The sequence below is a fragment of the Palaemon carinicauda genome, chromosome 34 (assembly GCF_036898095.1).
Source record: "Palaemon carinicauda isolate YSFRI2023 chromosome 34, ASM3689809v2, whole genome shotgun sequence".
NCBI classification, from domain to species: Eukaryota; Metazoa; Arthropoda; class Malacostraca; order Decapoda; family Palaemonidae; genus Palaemon; species Palaemon carinicauda.
Genome location: NC_090758.1, coordinates 56361210 through 56378709, shown reverse-complemented (window position 1 = coordinate 56378709; position 17500 = coordinate 56361210).

Sequence of the window (17500 nt, the reverse complement as noted above, 5' to 3'; positions counted from 1 at the left end):
GACAGCAGGGCCGAAAATTACGTTAACCCATTCTACAAAGATATGCCTAGTAACCCAAGCCTTAGAATTAGAACGCCATAGAACATGTAGCAGGTCTTTATTAATTCTATGTGCTTTAAATGCCCTATGGATTTTGGTATGGTAAACTAATAAAGGCTTAATTTTGCAGTCCCCGCTGGCGTTGGCACAAAGCGCAAGAGTTAACCGATCCTTCATTGGCTTATGTCCAGGCATTTTCTTCTCTTCGGCGCTAATGTATGTTCGACTAGTCATCTTTTTCCAAAACAGACCGGTTTCATTACAGTTGAACACCTGCTGCTCTACATAGCCTTCCTCCACCATGATGCTTTCGAAGCTTTTCCATGCCGAACAACTGAAAGAATCCCGGTCCGTTTCCTAAATTTCTCAAACCAGCCTCAAGACTCCTTGAATTCCTCCCCCGCGTCACCCCCAGAACCTGTAGATAGCGCTGGTCTTCTCACAAATGATCGTTTCAGTGATCATATCGCCAACAATCTCCTTGTCCTTGATCCATATTAACAAAAGGCGTTCCATCTCTTCAAGGGTAGTGCTATGACGTTTGGAAATAATCGTGATCCCCTTCAAAGGTTTCACTGCTTTAATGGCTGCCTTCAGTTTTATGATCGTCGAGATCGTAGACATATTCCGGCCATATTGTTTAGCCAGATCGCTAACACCTACACCTCGCTCATGCTTTTCTATCATTTCTTGCTTTAGTTCCAATGAAAGCATCAACTTCTTCCTTTTCTCACCACTACTACTACTTCCTGAACCGAAACTAAGGATTTTAGGACCCATGATTACGAATCACAGAAAACAACACGTGAAAAAGGAAGATAGAAACACTGTTAATAACTGAGCGAATAGAGAACAATCACACGATGCGCATGAGATGAGAGGACTTATCAAGGTGATGCTCGATTGGCGTCCTTCCGATGTGCTGCCGTCTAGCGGCGTCAACAACAAACCATGGGGCTTGCACCTGCCCAATCAGAATAAGACCATTGACACCTCATCCAACCATACGAACGAGGCATGTAACGTCACGATGTTGAAGTCGTTACAGACATTTCATTCTACAAATGAAATAATTACAATAACATTTTTATCCCACTTTTACAGAGAAAATGTCAACAGACCTAAATTAAAATTTAATTACACTTATATTACGACTTACAAAAACCAATAATAAGTATATTACAACAAAACCAATCAAACAGAAATAACAAATTTGAATTTGAATTGACCAGTAAATTACAAATGGAATGGATCAATTTATACAGTTACTTACTCCAAGTTATTTAGTTGGAGGGCACAGTCTTATTCTAAATTATTAATGGCGATCTCGAAAAGAGAACCGCCCAGCTCCAGTCCTCAAGATCAAGTGTAAAACAACAATTCTTAACCCAGATTTTCACTTGTTAAAGAATTCGTCCAGTACCTAGTTTGGCAACTAAACGACCCCAAATTTTATAATTGGCTAGTTCAATAAAGGAAATAGAGGACACGATTCGTGTCTCTTTACACTCCGGAGTTTTATCTCGGGTTAATTTTTGATCTGTTATAATTTATACACATTTTTTAATGAATATTCAAAATTCACTTTTGAACCTTTTTTGTAACAAATTTTACATACTAGAATTATAGATAAAACTTCATATTATTTGATAAATAAGCAAGAAACAGGAACTTGAATTTCTTTTTTTTTTTTTTTTACATTTTTAACTTTTTTTTTTACTTTTTTTTATATAATAAGAACATGAAACAAACGACAAAATATATAGAAGAAGTACTCATTTAGATGAAATTACACTTTTTGCGACCAAATTTTACGTCATATGCAACTGAAAATCACACGTATGTTACTGTAAATATTTAAAAATCAGTACGTTCATTGTTCCTCAGAATGACAACCAAATCTCTGACTGACTTGGTGACAAACTTAGATTTTTTCATCAGACTTATACCGCACCGATACTGAACGTGTTATATTATCAGACGACTTGTTTTCAGAAACAACTTCACCCCAATGGCACTGGTTACGCACGGGATTAGTATCTCTGATTATTACGATATCATTTATCTCTACTCCCCCGGTTAGAATCTGACCACTTTTCTTTGAGAAGAAGAGCTGGAAAAATTTGATCATACCACATTTTCAACCAATGATTTAAAAAGAGTTCATTCAGTGCGAGTATTTTTGTGTACTCTATTTGCTCAGGTGTTTTAGCCAACTCGAAATCTAAAAGTTCACCGATATCACCGTTTGATTACCTAAAATAAGGTCATTTGGACGTAGTTATCTCACAGCGTCTAATTTGGTAACATTATTTCGATGAACACCTAAAGGCCTATCATTTATCATATCAGCAACACAGTACATTAGTCTCTGCAAACGCAACTTAGTAAACTCAGGTTTTTACGAAGCAGTGACAGCTTCTAAATTGTTCCTCACAGTTCTGATCATCCTCTCAGCTTGTCCGACTGACGAATGAGCTCCAGATGGTACGAAGTGCCAGGTTGTAGTTTCGGGATTTGTCTGAATCTTTCCCATCTTAGTATAGTTCCAAAGGCTCTCCATGACGTTTGCAGCACCACGGATTTGCGAACCAAGATCTGCAGTTACAGACGTGGGTTTTCCGCGGATTCTAGTGAAAGCATTGAAACCAGCAAGGACGCAATTGGTATCGTAACCTTCAAGGACCTCTATGTGGGCCGCACCAGATGCATGACACACGATAACCAGAATCCAGGCTTTACCAGAATTTACCCGGTAATTTCTCGTCTCGCGACGATCTGCGATGGTATTGAACAGACCAGCTATGTCAATGACCACATGCTCGAATACTGGCGATCGCACAATTTGTTCCACCTTACAAGGAGCGATTTCTACTTGGGCAATCTTCTTCCGTAGAAAGCGACAATATGGGCACTGCGACACAACCCTGCTGACGAACCGTTTTACCGTTGAGGATCCAGAACTGCTCACGTACTAGGGCAAGAGTAGTATCCGCACCAGAGTGCTGCGGTTGGTGACATTTACGCACCAAGATCTCTGCAAAGGGTTCAGAGTATGGTATAATCGCAGGCGGGTTTGATATCGCAGCACCAGTACGACCTAGTGCTCTCCACACACCGTCGGCGTCCAGTATCGGGTTCAGTGACTTTAGCTTATGCTCCACATCTGACGGTAGCGATCACTGAGCCTGTTGAATAAGAAACTAGTTTGATATTAGTAACTCACGCTTGGTAGGCACAAATGTATCATTTTCAGCAAACCATCTCGAACTTTCTGCTTTCGTCATGCTACTGATGGCAACTGGAGTAGTCTTCACTGTTCTCTTCAGTCGATCTCTGAAAAATTGTGAAGCATTTCCCATAAATCTTATGATTCTAGAGATGCGACGTTTAATCTTCATCAGGCTGTCATTTTTGTCGACCGTTATGTTAAATGTTTTTAGGATATCAAGAATAAATGAATAATCTTCATTTGTTCCACCATTAATCTGGACATATAGTGACTTGCATCTTCCAATGGTCATCCCTGGATCTTTTATTCTTATGTCCAGATCTTTCTTCGCATGAACTTCATTTGCATGTTTGATTGGCCATTCATTGATCTCCTTCTTCATGAAGTCTGGACCTTTTTGCCATCTGGAATCCTTTCCCATTTCAGATGGGTTAAGACCGCGTGACGCATCATCGGCAACATTGTTTCCAGAATCCACATGGTACCAATCGCGAATATCAGTCAGAGTTTGTATTTCACTGATACGGCTGGCTGTCCACATGTTGTAGTTGTAGGGCTCATGACGCAGTTGTCCTAGAACTATGGTGCTGTCAGTTAGCAACATTACCCTTTCAAAAATGAAGCTTGATTTTTTGACGATAGTATGTTGCATTCTGGCACCCAGCAGACATCCAAGTAACTCACCACGGGGGATAGTTAACGTCGGAATTTGTGGCCAAGGTTTTGCCTTTGACATGGCTCGCCATTTTCCACTTCCACTTGTAGTATGCGACACATCCATAGGCAGTCTGAAAACTATCACAAAAAATTACTAGAGTTGGTTTGTCAACTGCAGTTTCCGGTGTAAGACTGCGAACAAACCTGACTTCTTTTAGACCGTAGATCGAACGAATCACTTCTTTACACTGACTGCGGGTTGTAGGTAGGTCATCATTACCATCTAGGATCGGATCATCCCATTCCTGTTTGAGGCGGAATATTTGACCAAGTTCATGCTTCAGGCAGATGGTAACTGGAGTTGTAAGTCCCGTTGGATCATAGATGGTTGCTATGATCTGTAGATAATTTCTTCGACTGAAAGTGTCAGGGAAGGCATTATCAAAGTTTTCTAAACTGATATCTTCCTCTGATCTAATGCCTCTCCTTTTCTTTGAGGAGTTAATTCTACCTGAAATGGAAATTTCATCGTTAGCAGAATGATATATTACACCCAGGATTCTTTCCTGCTCTAGTGTCCTTCGCACATTGTCAGGTACATCCGGGCACTTCTTTATGTGAGCATCAATATCACTTTCACTTCCACCGATCATGAAATGCTTTATGATGAAGGATGCCTCACTGAGGACAATGCTGAGTTCCTCAGCAAGTTGTAATGCCGAGGAAACATTATCAACACTTGTAGTACCATCATCAACATACAAGTTCGATTTTACAAATTCGTATACCTGTGGGTACTTGTCCTTGAATTTCCTCAGCTATGATGAGCATTGCTACACTGCATATACTACCTGCCGGAGTAGTTCCCCAAGAGTTTCGTAGTAATCGCAGCATCTTGACTTCTTTTTCCTTGTCCAGTTGCTTCCACAAAAGGCGGTGCAGATGAGATTCTTCTGTCTCAAGGCGAACAGTGAAGTATGCTTTACTTATGTCCATTGCAACTGGTATTTTTCTTTCCTGGAACCTTAACAGCAGGGTTGGAATTGGTGGAATCAAATTTGGTGGTGGTTCCCACAGGGAGTTGATAGCCTTGCCTTTAAATGGAACACTTGCATCAAAAATGAGTCTGAATGGGGTTGAGGAACTATGCTCATTAAAGTGTGCAAAATGACAGATGTAGTAGACTTTGCCACCATTAGATTTCCACTGCGCATCCTCCTCAGCTGTAACCTCTGTCATATAGCCGTCATTGATCAACTTTTCAAATTCGTCTACATACCAGTTCTTTAAAGCTTCGTTTCTGGACATGGTACGTGTTAACGAATTTAGGCGTTTGAGGGCAATAGGTCGATTGTCCGACAAGGTACGGAAGCTTTCCCTCCATGGTAACCTGCAAACGAATATCTTCTGTTCAGGGTCGTAGGTGAGACAACTCTTGTATGTCTGTACTCTTCGCTCCTCTTCTGAGTTTATGCCGACCGCGTCGCACCCGATGACAAACTGGACCATCCTCTACTTCACTCATACGATCAAACACAGTCTCAGCACTAGTCTTTATTGAAAGAACCGAATGTCCACCACTTTCTGCAACCTGCTGCACGGAGCCATTACTCCAGGCTTTATCTGTGGAAACTTCCCCTTTTGGCCGTTCAGCATGATTTACTGCAACTGATGACGTTGACTGCAGAAGAACAGCAGAAGTCTTTCTGTGAGAAGCTCCAACAGCATCACACTTGGTTCATGAGAATTGGCGGAAAAAAATGTCTCGTGAGAACCATGTAGAATGAACCCGAAGTTAGTCTCAGCTAAAACAAGGTTTTCTCTTGTCTTCACCGTTCGAGGAAATATGCTGGCATGATTGTCTCCGATGAGCAACTCGATGTCCCCGTGAACAGGCTCTAAAAGTTCTGATGGATCGACATCATCTTTGAACATGTCAGCAGCTGTAAGTTCACCGATGTAATCGACACCAATGCAATCAACTGCAGTCACGAAGTTAACTTCTGCATCGTAGAGTGGGATGCTGTACAGATCAGCCGGTCCCCAATCTTGTGGCTGGCTCTCCCCAGCAGTCCTCATCATCAAGTTCTTGATTCTGGATACTGGTTTTATACAAGCTTCCCTTGCCACTGAGTTCAGAATCTGTGAGACAGTGGCTCCCAAATCATAAAGAACTGAAACCTTGAAAAGATTGCCTTTCCTTTTCATGAAGGCTGTATGACTAGGTCTCATTGTGTTCTGGCCTAGATGATGACGGAGTTTCTCGCAATCAACAGGACCATAAACCATGATTGACGCAGTTAGGCAAGCAGCATGCAATAGAGTATGAAGATTGTCTGGTGTCTTGCAATTAACCTCCTGACAAACGTGCTTATTTCTGCACTGATTTGAAGGGTGAGAACCAAAGCACTTTTCACACCAGTTATGTTCCTTCAAGGTTTCTTTCTTTTTTATGGACAAAAGACCTAGGAACACTGTGCATTCAGACGTTTGGTGATCAGCCATAGAATGAAAAATACACGATTGAACGGATAATGGGGAATTTTTTTGGCTACCCTGTTTTCGATTCCTTCCAACCGTTACCCTTTTTGGGCGTTCCATTCTTGCCAGGCTTGGCACCTTTCGAACCACTGTGATCAATGTTTCTGTCCTTACTGCTAACCTGATAATTCTTAACGAACATCGTCGGCTCTCTCTTCTCTTGAAAATGTAACTAAAATGAGCTTCTGCTCGCAATTTAGCTGTTTCTTCGATTGAGGCTGCTGTGTCGGCCATTTCTAAAAGTAGATCGAAGGAGGCTTCAGCATCAAGGTCGTCTGCCAGAATTTTTCAGTCGGTTCTCCTGCGCAGTTCTACTGGAATTTTTTCAATTACAATAGAAAATGCCGACTCACCTAATGCAGACGTTCGGTTTACCGATCTCAGGTCCTCTTTAGCACCAGTAAGTTCAGTTACCAATCGACGAAGACCATCTGCATCAGACTTGCTTCTGACAGGCCTAATGTCATGGACGTCCCTGAGGACTGCGTCACGGATGGTGTTTCCCCTTCCGTAAATGTAATCTAATGCTGACCATGCTTCATCCAAGCTCAATTTCGACTGAACAATGAGGCCTTCTCTCGAATTTTCTCGCAATGCTTCTCTCAGTCTCAAAAGTGCCATTTCCCCAGACATCTGGCTCTGGACTAATAGCTCGAAATTTTTCTTGAATCTTTTATACGATCGAACTTCACCATCCCACGTCGGACAAGAAAGTTTCTTCAATTGGACGAATGACGAATTAAATTTGCTGACCTCATTAGCATGCTTAGGAATGTCCTCTTTTATCGATAGCTTTTCCATTCGTTCATTTATCTGTGTCCTCAGCTTGTGGAAGGTAACAGCCGCATCACGCAATGTTTTCAAAGTTTTATCACAAGTCAGATTGCCTGCGGAGACTCTTTTCAAATCACTATATGATTCACGAAGAGAGTTCAATGATAACCTTAGATCATCAACAGTGGCGTTCTCTGCATCTGCTAAGATGGTCTCGGCGTCCAAACTTTCAATAGTCCAGGGTTCTCAAAGGCAATGTCAAATTTCTTCTTAGTCAAAGATTTCACTTTCCTGGAAGGCATGTTTACGAGAATGAACAGTAAACAGCAGTACAACACCCAAACGATGAATTCAACGACCCAATTATGAGAAATAGAACACAAGAAGTATTGCTTCAAAACACCAACTTTTGGTCGATAACTGATAATAGCCATATTTTCTAGACAACAAGTCATTGACGGAACCAACTACTTAGGCATTTAAACATTCAGCTCTCGCAAACTAAACTCGTTGACACTTTTGTTTGTTGTTGTTGACAATTAAGTAATTTATGAACGAGTTGACCTTGAGGACTATTTACATACCACAAGGCACAAATTGGAGCGAACTTACTTTAAAGTTTCCTCGATTCCACAGAGCACTTGGAAATGAAATGTAGCACAACTGCAGGGGCTTGCACCTGCCCAATCAGAATAAGACCATTGACACCTCATCCAACCATACGAACGAATCATGTAACGTCACTACGTTGAAGTCGTTACAGACATTTCATTCTGCAAATGAAATAATTACAATAACATTTTTATCCCACTTTTACAGAGAAAATGTCAACAGACCTAAATTAAAATTAAATTACACTTATATTGCGACTTACAAAAACCAATAATAAGTATATCACAACAAAACCAATCAAAACAGAAATAACAAATTTGAATTTGAATTGACCAGTTGATTACAAATAGAATGGATCAATTTATACAGTTACTTACTCTAAGTTATTTAGTTGGAGGGCACAGTCTTATTCTAAATTATGATTGGCGATCTCGAAGAGAGAACCGCCCAGCTCCAGTCCTAAAGATCAAGTGTAAAACAACAATTCTTAACCCAGATTTTCACTTGTTAAAGAATTCGTCCAGTACCTAGTTTGGCAACTATACGACCCCAAATTTTATAATTGGCTAGTTCAATAATAGAAATAGAGGACGCGATTCGTGTCTCTTTACAAACACCTACACCTCGCTCATGCTTTTCTATCATTTCTTGCTTTAGTTCCAATGAAAGCATTAACTTCTTCCTTTTCTCACCAATACTACTACTTCCTGAACCGAAACTAAGAATTTTAGGACCCATGATCACGAATCACAGACAACAACACGTGAAAAAGGAAGATAGAAGCACTGTTAATAACTGAGCGAATAGAGAACAACCACACAATGCGCGCGAGATGAGAGGACTTATGAAGGTGATGCTCGATTGGCATCCCTCCGATGTGCTGCCGTCTAGCGGCGTCAACAACAAACCACGGTTGACGCTTTCGAGAAAATTCCATGCGTACGCGTATTGTATACTTCGTATTTTGGAGCAACACTTCGGGTGTCGAGACTGGCATTTGGCCGGAATTTATTTCGGATGTTGGAAAATTCGTATGTATATATATATATATATATATATACATATATATATATATGTATATATATATATATATATATATGTATGTATATATATATATATATATATATAGATACATATATATACATATATATATATATATGTATATATATATATATATATATATATCTATATATATATATATATATATATCTATATATATATATATATATATATATTATATATATATATATATATATACGTATATATATATATATATATATTTTTATATATATATATATTTTTTTTTTTTTTTTCATTTTTTTTTTTTTTTTTTTTTTGGGGGGGGGGCTCAGGCCATGTCGTCTTGATGGAAGTTCCTTCATTAGTAGCTTCCTAGGTTATATTTGACTACAGTGATATATCCCAGGGAATTTACCAAGGTATCCAGAATTCTAACTCCTGGAGCGAATATCCCTTAAAATTGGGTATCGTGTAATCAGAGGACGTATTCTTGACACGTCTCATAGCTATCTACACCCCTAATAGTGTTTCCGCTTCGAGGGGGAAAAAGTGGCAAGAATATAGGAGAGTTGTTAAAGAGGCAACGCTCTCGACACTCCTACTGTACTGTAAATAGTGCGCTGAATCGTCACCGCGAGGCGCCACCAAGCCATTCTTTCTCTTGTAGCTTCGTTGACCGGTGTTATCCCGTGTTATCTCTCGCTATTTTGGAGTTATTGGTCGCTATGATGTCTTCACCAGCTTCATCAGCTTCTGGAAAGTTAAGTAATATCTTTGAATTATGTAAATGTAAGCTCTTGCCAGTTTTACTCTTCGATTGAGATCGTAATTAGCGTAACAAGAGCTGTTGCTAGCCGGATGGTGTCATGAACACGGTCGTTCTTCCTGTACATCTAGTTAGCCAGAACGACTTTCCCGGCATTATTTTCTTTTAAAACTTTAGCTATTTAGTATTTCAGCTAAGGATTTTTATATTATGTTATTGTTGTCTTGGATTTGGCTATCTATGTTCAAGCCTCACGGGTGCTAGGCTTCCTAGCCTAGGCACCTACACAATTCAAGCATGATATAACCTTCCTGGTAAAGTTTTATTAAAGCTCAGGCAATATTTTATACAATTAAGATATTACTGCATAAATTTTCCTCTTCCAAGATAGTATACAAGAGAGTTTTCGGTGAACGATTCTCTATGCTCCTAGACTTACTAGCGTAGGGGCTTTAGTAAAATTTCAAACATGTCTCCAATTGCTCTTGTTTGGTCTTCTAAGGCGAGGTTGATGCCTCCTATACCTTCTAATTAGATACCAGTCTCCTGGTGAGATTTAAGAGCAATTCCCCTTTCCTCTGTTAAGCCTAGGCTACCCTCAGTTAGCTTTGCTGTGAACTGAGTTCTGGCAAAGTTTACTGGTGTGTTTCGTTTCTTTCTCTTAACCACCGAGTCGTTTTTGAGTTAGAACGGGACATCAGATCAAAGTGTGTGTTAGGCATCTTACTGTCTTGGTGAAATGATTTCCCAAGTCAGGTTAAGTTGTCTACACAGGAGGCTAGGCCTCCCTAGACCATACGTGGAGGTTCTTGTTTTAATATTCCTCCTTCCTCGGTCTAGCAGACAGTCCTGTGCTAGTGGATCTTTGACCGAAAAAATTATTTTTTCATTGTCTAAGATACCTGGTACGAGATTATGTTCTCTTGCGAGATTGTGTCCTATGGCTACTTTCTCACTCGACTAACCCAACCGGGGGAAATGATTTCCCCTGCTTGAGGTTACCTTATGAGATCAGAATCCTTTAAGTTGGGTAATGCCTTCGGGTATTACCTTACTTATAGGACTTTTTTCCCCCTTCCCCGCTGTCTCTTTTGTGTTTGATGAACCATCACCCTCCCTGGCCGTCGTTCTATATTTGTCCCTAAGGGTAATCTATAGAACTGTGCTGAGGTTCCCTGTCTGCTGCCGTCCTGGCTGGCTGCCGGCAGGTACCCTCATTATCATTAGAGTGTTTTTCATTCCTCCCTTGGACTGCCTTCCATAGCCCATATGGATGAGATATGGTTGGGTGGAAGCCCGAATATAATTCCCCCTTCCACTTGAACCCTCATTTGGGATGTAGGCCGGCAAGTCTGAGCCTTTGCCTTCTTTCATTTTCTCTCTTTTTCTCTACCTTTCCTTATACTGGGCCGGCCTCTGGCAGCTTATAGCTGTCGGCGGCCATGTTGGTTGTCTGTCGGCCGGTAGTTACTCTGCCGCTACTTGCCGGGGGTTTCGCTGAGCGATAACCCAACGACAATAAACATACTATGACCAGTGACCGTCAACTAAGTTGTCGGCCGGCAGTCGGCCACCCAAAGTATAGATCTGGAGACAGTAACTGCCTTCAATAGCCCAGAATAGGCCGGCAGATGTCGGAAAGGCCGGCATATGTTGGCAGGCCCGGCATATGTTGGCAGGCCCGGCATGTGCCGGCAGGCCGGCATATGCCGGCAGGCCAGGCAGGTCTGGCGGCATACCGCCGCCAGTCAGTGCTGTAGCCCAAAGAGTTTTTTCCAACCTACAAGGTGCTTCATGGGCAGCCTATTGTGAGACCATCACATATAAGAAAATTATCCGTTCTACCACTTAATGGTTATCAACCATTAATTTACCCCCAATATTGAACCAGGGATATTGTGTTAAGAAGACACTTTATATCAAAGGATATTATTTTCCCTTACAAAATTCATTATGAATTTATTGTTCAATATTGGAGGAGGTCATAGCAATGCACTGGACAGGAAACACAAGTAGGTGTTGCCTATTTTCTAGCTTACTCTATCCAAGCTAATATTTTTAAAAAATGTGTTTGCGGAAATCTGAGAATTTCACCGAATACTTATATGCTTTCTTTCTTTACAGGAGGAACATCTTGAGTGCGGGAACAGCTTTTGCAGGGTCCGTAGCAAGAACTTCTACGGCCATGACGTGTGCAGGGCCCATGCTCGCTGAGCAGTCGCCCAAGGGGCTCTCAAATTCGGGGACCCACAGGTATGTACCGTTTGTGACACTCTGGTAAAAGAGGCTTTTGATGATCAAAAGTCTACTGAGTCAAGGGGTGTAGCAAGGGACACGCTGTGAAAACGGGTGAGGGGTTTTCAGAAGAACACCTCTGGCCCATACCTTCCTAATAAGAGGATGAGGGACTGTCTTTTCCTTAGCGCATCTGCAGATGCAATCATTCCCCAGGCTCAACCTGAGATTCCCCAAGTACAGATTCCGATGGAATCTGTTGTTTCGGACGCCTTGAAGGGCATCCATTTAGATGAAAACATGTCGGTTGTGTCAGAGGAGACTGAGAACAATCTCCTACTGGAAGAACTGGAGCAGGAGGATAACGTGCATCCTGAGGCTGAAGTCGATAAGACCGAAATGATTTCGGTATCTTCAGCCACGGTGACTGAGCCGGTGCCTTCGACTTCATCTACTTCTCCCCAGCTAGATTCCATCACGAGTATGTTGCACTCGCTGCTGTCTATGATGCAGGACATTCAGAAGAAATCGTCTGAGAAAGAAGCTTCTCTTCGTATGGAAATGCATCAGCTGGTTGCAGCACGTTTAGCCCTAAAGAAGCTAAACGTCAAGGATCTCCCTGCTTTCTCTGACATTAACCCTTGGAGATATGCAGAGCATATGCCAATGTCGGGGGGGGGGGGGAGATCTTCCTCTCGGAGATACTGGGCAATGTCCCAGTAGAGGAAATTGGGTTTTGGCCCAGAAAAGGGGTGTACCCAGACTGCTATGTCCGTCTAAAGACGGAACTTGCATCCAAGGAGGAAACAGAGCCGTAGGAGACGATTGTCCTTCGAACTCTCTAAGGCTCAGGCCTTATATAAAACCACCTTGAAAGAGAGGGCTTTACTAGTTCCAAGGTGCCGGCTCTCAGCAAAGGGCACCAGTCCTTAATTGCTGATCCCAAACGTGCCTCCCCCTTTATGGACAAAGGGTTAAGGCTGCCTTAAAGGCAGTTGAAGCAGGGAAACCTTGCCCTACACTGGAGGAGTTTAGACCCTTTTCCCTTGCTTTTCCATCAGATGATAAAGACTGGAAGGGATGTTCATAACACCTTCAAAGTTGAGAAGCTTGAGACAGATATTGGTGGACGACAGTTCGGCGAAAACCTTCCGAAGTTGCAGAGTCTCTCCTGCGCAGGGAACAAGAGACTAAAGAACGTCTTGCTGCTTCCATGTCTCTGCAGACTGGCTTAGAGACTATGGCAAGCATCCCGGACACCCCAAATATGTACATGGTCTTCGCCAAATCTCACTTGGCGACAGTCACCAAGGACTTGTACAACTTTATCAAAGCCCGAAGGACTTGTAGAGAGTTCGTGTTCGCCTCGGCTGCGGTGAGGACAAGAACAAAGGAAGCTCATAGCCTCCAATATCTGGGGAAAAGACCTCTTCCCAAGCGAAGTGGTCAAAGAGGTCATGGATAAAGCCACTACGGAGAACAGGAATCTTCTCTCCAAGTGGGGCTTGTCCTCAAAAAGAAAATATTCCGCAGACGAGGGTCCCCAGCCAAAGAATAAATCAAAACGACCAAGAGTGCCCTCTCGGCCTAGAAAATAGCATCAGGTTCCCGTGGCCACGGTGCCCCAGACGGTGGCACATCCAACCACCACCTTCCAACTGGTGCCCCAAACGCTGGTGACCCAATCGCTGGTGTTCACCCCAGTCTTTGGAAGGCAATCGACGACTTTTAGGCCAAAGTCTCGAGGTTCCTTTCGAGGGTCCTCTAGACGCCCCTTCAGAGGTAGGGGTAACAAAGGTGGACGTGGCCAAAGGGCAAGTCCTCCAACCAGCACTCCAAGCGAGATGCTACCGGTAGGAGGGAGACTTCTCCTCTTCCGAGATCGTTGAACCTTCAATCCCTGGGCCCAAAGCCTAATCAAGAACGGACTAGGGTGGAGTTGGAGCTCAACTCCACCAAACTTTCCTCAATTCTTCCCGCACTCAACCCCCATTCGTGAAGAATATGTTCAGGTACTCCTGAACAAAAGAGTTATACAGAAGGTAAAGTCCACCAGATTCCAAGGAAGGCTATTTTGTGCTCCGAAGAAGGATTCGGAAAAGCTCAGAGTCATTCTGGATTTATCACCACTCAACAAGTTCATAGTGAACCACAAATTCAGAATGCTGACGCTTCAACACATAAGGACCCTTTTGCCCAAACGGGCATACACAGTCTCCATAGACATGACGGATGCGTACTGGCATATTCTAATCAACCGTCAAGTTTCCCCCTACCTAGGGTTCAAACTACAAAACAGAAAGTACGTTTTCAGAACCATGCACTTCGGTCTAAACATAGCCCCAAGGGTATTCACCATGCTTGCGAATGCAGTCATTCATCAACTACGCCTAAAGGGGATCCAGGTAGTAGCCTACCTGGCCGACCGGCTGGTGTGAGCAGCATCCGAGAAAGAGTTCAGGCAAGCCTCCAAGCAAGTGATCTAGTTCCTGGAACACTTAGGATTCAAGATCAACTTGGAAAAGTCTCGTCTATCTCTAGCTCAAAAGTTTTGAGGGCTGGGCGTCTACTGGGATTTACAGTCACACTGCCTTTCCATTCCATCAAAGAAGAGGAAAGAGATAGCAGGATCTGTCAAGAGACTTCTTCAATCCGACAGGATATCAAGAAGGCAACAGGAGAGACTGTTGGGGTCCCTCCAGTTTACCTTAGTGACAGATCTAATATTGATAGCACAATTAAAAGATGGATCAGGAGTTTGGAGAAACTACGCATCAAACGCTTGAAGAGATTTACAAAGACCGATTCCAAATTGTCTGTGATCACTACTCAAACCATGGTCGGAAGCCAAGAACCTAAAGAACAAGGCACCTCTGAAACCACCCTCCACCAGCGGTCACCGTTCACATGGACGCCTCAAAAGAGGGGTGGGGAGGTCACTCTCATCATCGGAGAGTCCAGGCAACCTGGTCTCCCCTCTTCAAGACCTTCCACATCAATTTTCTGGAAGCCATGGCGGTTCTTCTCTCTCTGAAGAAACTGGAACTTCACTGCTCAATCCACATCCGTCTTATTCTAGACAGTGAAGTTGTAATGAGATGTCTAAATCGACAAGGCTCGAGATCGCCTCACATAAATCAAGTGATACTGGCCATTCTCCGTCTAGCGAAGAAGAAGAGATGGCACTTGTCAGCAGTCTACCTTCAAGGGCTCTGCAATGTGACAGTGGACGCTCTATCTAGGGTCAACCCGATAAAGTCAGAATGGTCCCTGTAGGTACATGAAAAGACAAATTTCACATGTACCAGTATTGTCATGATTATTATTATTGTATGCATCATTTACTGCATTATCATGATTACCATTATTGTACGTACTATTAACTGTATTATGTACTTTCAACCATTATTTCAGATGTTGCATATCATTAGATTAATTCCTGTAATGTCATTGATATGATATGGCAACATTGAGTCAGCATTGGCAACACTTATCTGTTGTGTTGCCATGATGCAGTCTGTTCGTCTTCGTCCCCTTAGCTGATAAGTTATCTTTCCTCGTGTCCCACGTATCTTATGTATTTACTCTAATAGACATTGAGAACCTACTTTTTAAGTTGTATCCTTGCCCCACCAATTAAGGTTAAGGAAGTTATTAACACATACATGGCGCAGTGAACTTACAGTGTCGTATTAGGAGAACTCTTTCAAGACGTGGATAGCAGGAACCGGCCGACGCCATTAATGGACTCTCAGTTTAAATGTGAATGCGTTGTAATTTGATTTACTCATAATTCATGTGCAGTGTAGTGATGCAAGTACACAGTGAAGTGTTGTGCAGCGCATTGTGCTTTTATAGTGCTCTTTTTTTTCTACATCCCAGTGTTTTTGCTGTGCTATTTCAAGAAGCAAGCAAATAGTCTGTTGGGACTCTGTCGGAGCATGCGTGACCACATCCGATCTCATTCATAGTCACGGGGTGACTGCCTGAGGCAGAGTTGCTTGCTGCTCCCCTCAACTCGGAGTCGCTGGCGGACGTATTCATGCACATGCGCACACACTTGCTTGCCTTAAACTTTTCTTATTATTAGTGTTTTAAAACAGTTCGTGTTGTTTTTTATAACTTTGTTGGAACTGTATTTTTACCCACTGCACATCGAAAGTAATAATGGCCTCGAAAGATATACTTGCTGAACAGTTAGAAGAACCCACAGAAGAGGGACCATTCAGCGATGTGGGTGCCCACAGCGCCGATGCCGCCCACGCCCACAGTGTTGGGGGAGTGTGGGAGAGCGCTGCCTCTCCCACCCCCACCACTCTTGAGTCCCCACTACTACCCCCCGTCTGCCTCTCAAGCTACCGGGACTGATTTCCTCGCTTTAATTCGTTTTTTAGAGGAATCTCGCTTGTATGAGGATTTAAGAAGAAGAAGGGAAGACGAAGCAAGAAGACAAGAAAGACAACGTGAAGAAGAAAGAAGAAGTGAACAAGAAGCAATTCGCCTAAGAGAGGATGATCTTAGAAGAAAAGAAGAAAATGCAAGATTTACAGCTCTCATTCAAACTCTTGCCCCGATCATCCATTCTCATCCAGGCAACCATACACCTGGCACAGAGGTGAATTCTAACTCCAATCAACCCGCTCTTCCACCTCCACAGAAGGCAACAGCCCAAACGCCACCGCCACTGAAGGCAGATGCAACATTCCAAATGTTCAGGGAATGGAGACGCCGGTGGGATGACTATGCTGTTATGGTGGATCTTTCTAAGCTCCCACGTGAAAAACAAATGATCCAGATGAGGATGTGTTTAAACCCTTGAAACACAGCGTGTTTTAGAACACACATTGCAGATTTCTCCCTCTACAGATAAGTCTGTAGACGAAGTCCTGGATGCTCTACAGTTGCATATAAAGGAACTAAGGAATGAAGTCCTTCGCCGAAGAGAATTGCTCAGCTGTAAGCAAATGGAAGGAGAATCTTTTGCTGATTTCTACGTGAGACTTCGACGCATCGCAGAAGAAGTTGATTTGTGCCCAGTTAATGCCGCTGCATGTGAAGAGACCCAACTGAAAATGATTATCTTGATGGGCATTCGAGATGCCGAGTTGGTTCAGAAGTTGATTGCCTTGGATGCCAACTCTCCTCTTCAAGATTTCGTCACAACCTGTCGATCGTATGAGGTAGCTAAAACTGTAACTTCTGCCATACGTGGCCCACCCAGCCAGTTGTGTGCCGTTTCAGCCTACAGGAGAAGCAAGAAATCAAGCGGGAAGCCTCCACCTTCGCCGAAGTCCTCTAAGCCTGCCGTTTTTATGCCAGTATTGTGCCCGTCAGCACGAACCTGATAAATGCCCTGCAGCCAACAGTACCTGCAAAAACTGTGACCGTGTTGGCCATTGGTCCAGGACGTTGAAGTGTTCTTCCGGCAAAGTCCAGTTCCGTCATTGTCACCGTATTGGACACTTCGATAAATGCTGCATGGATAACAAGAAAAATGGCCATCGAGACAGATCTTCTAGCAACAGTGGTGCCTCTGCAGTCTCCAACAAACAACAAGATTCACGGACCAGCTGTCGTCGCTTAGGATCACCTTCCACCATCTCCAAGACGCCCAAACCTATCTG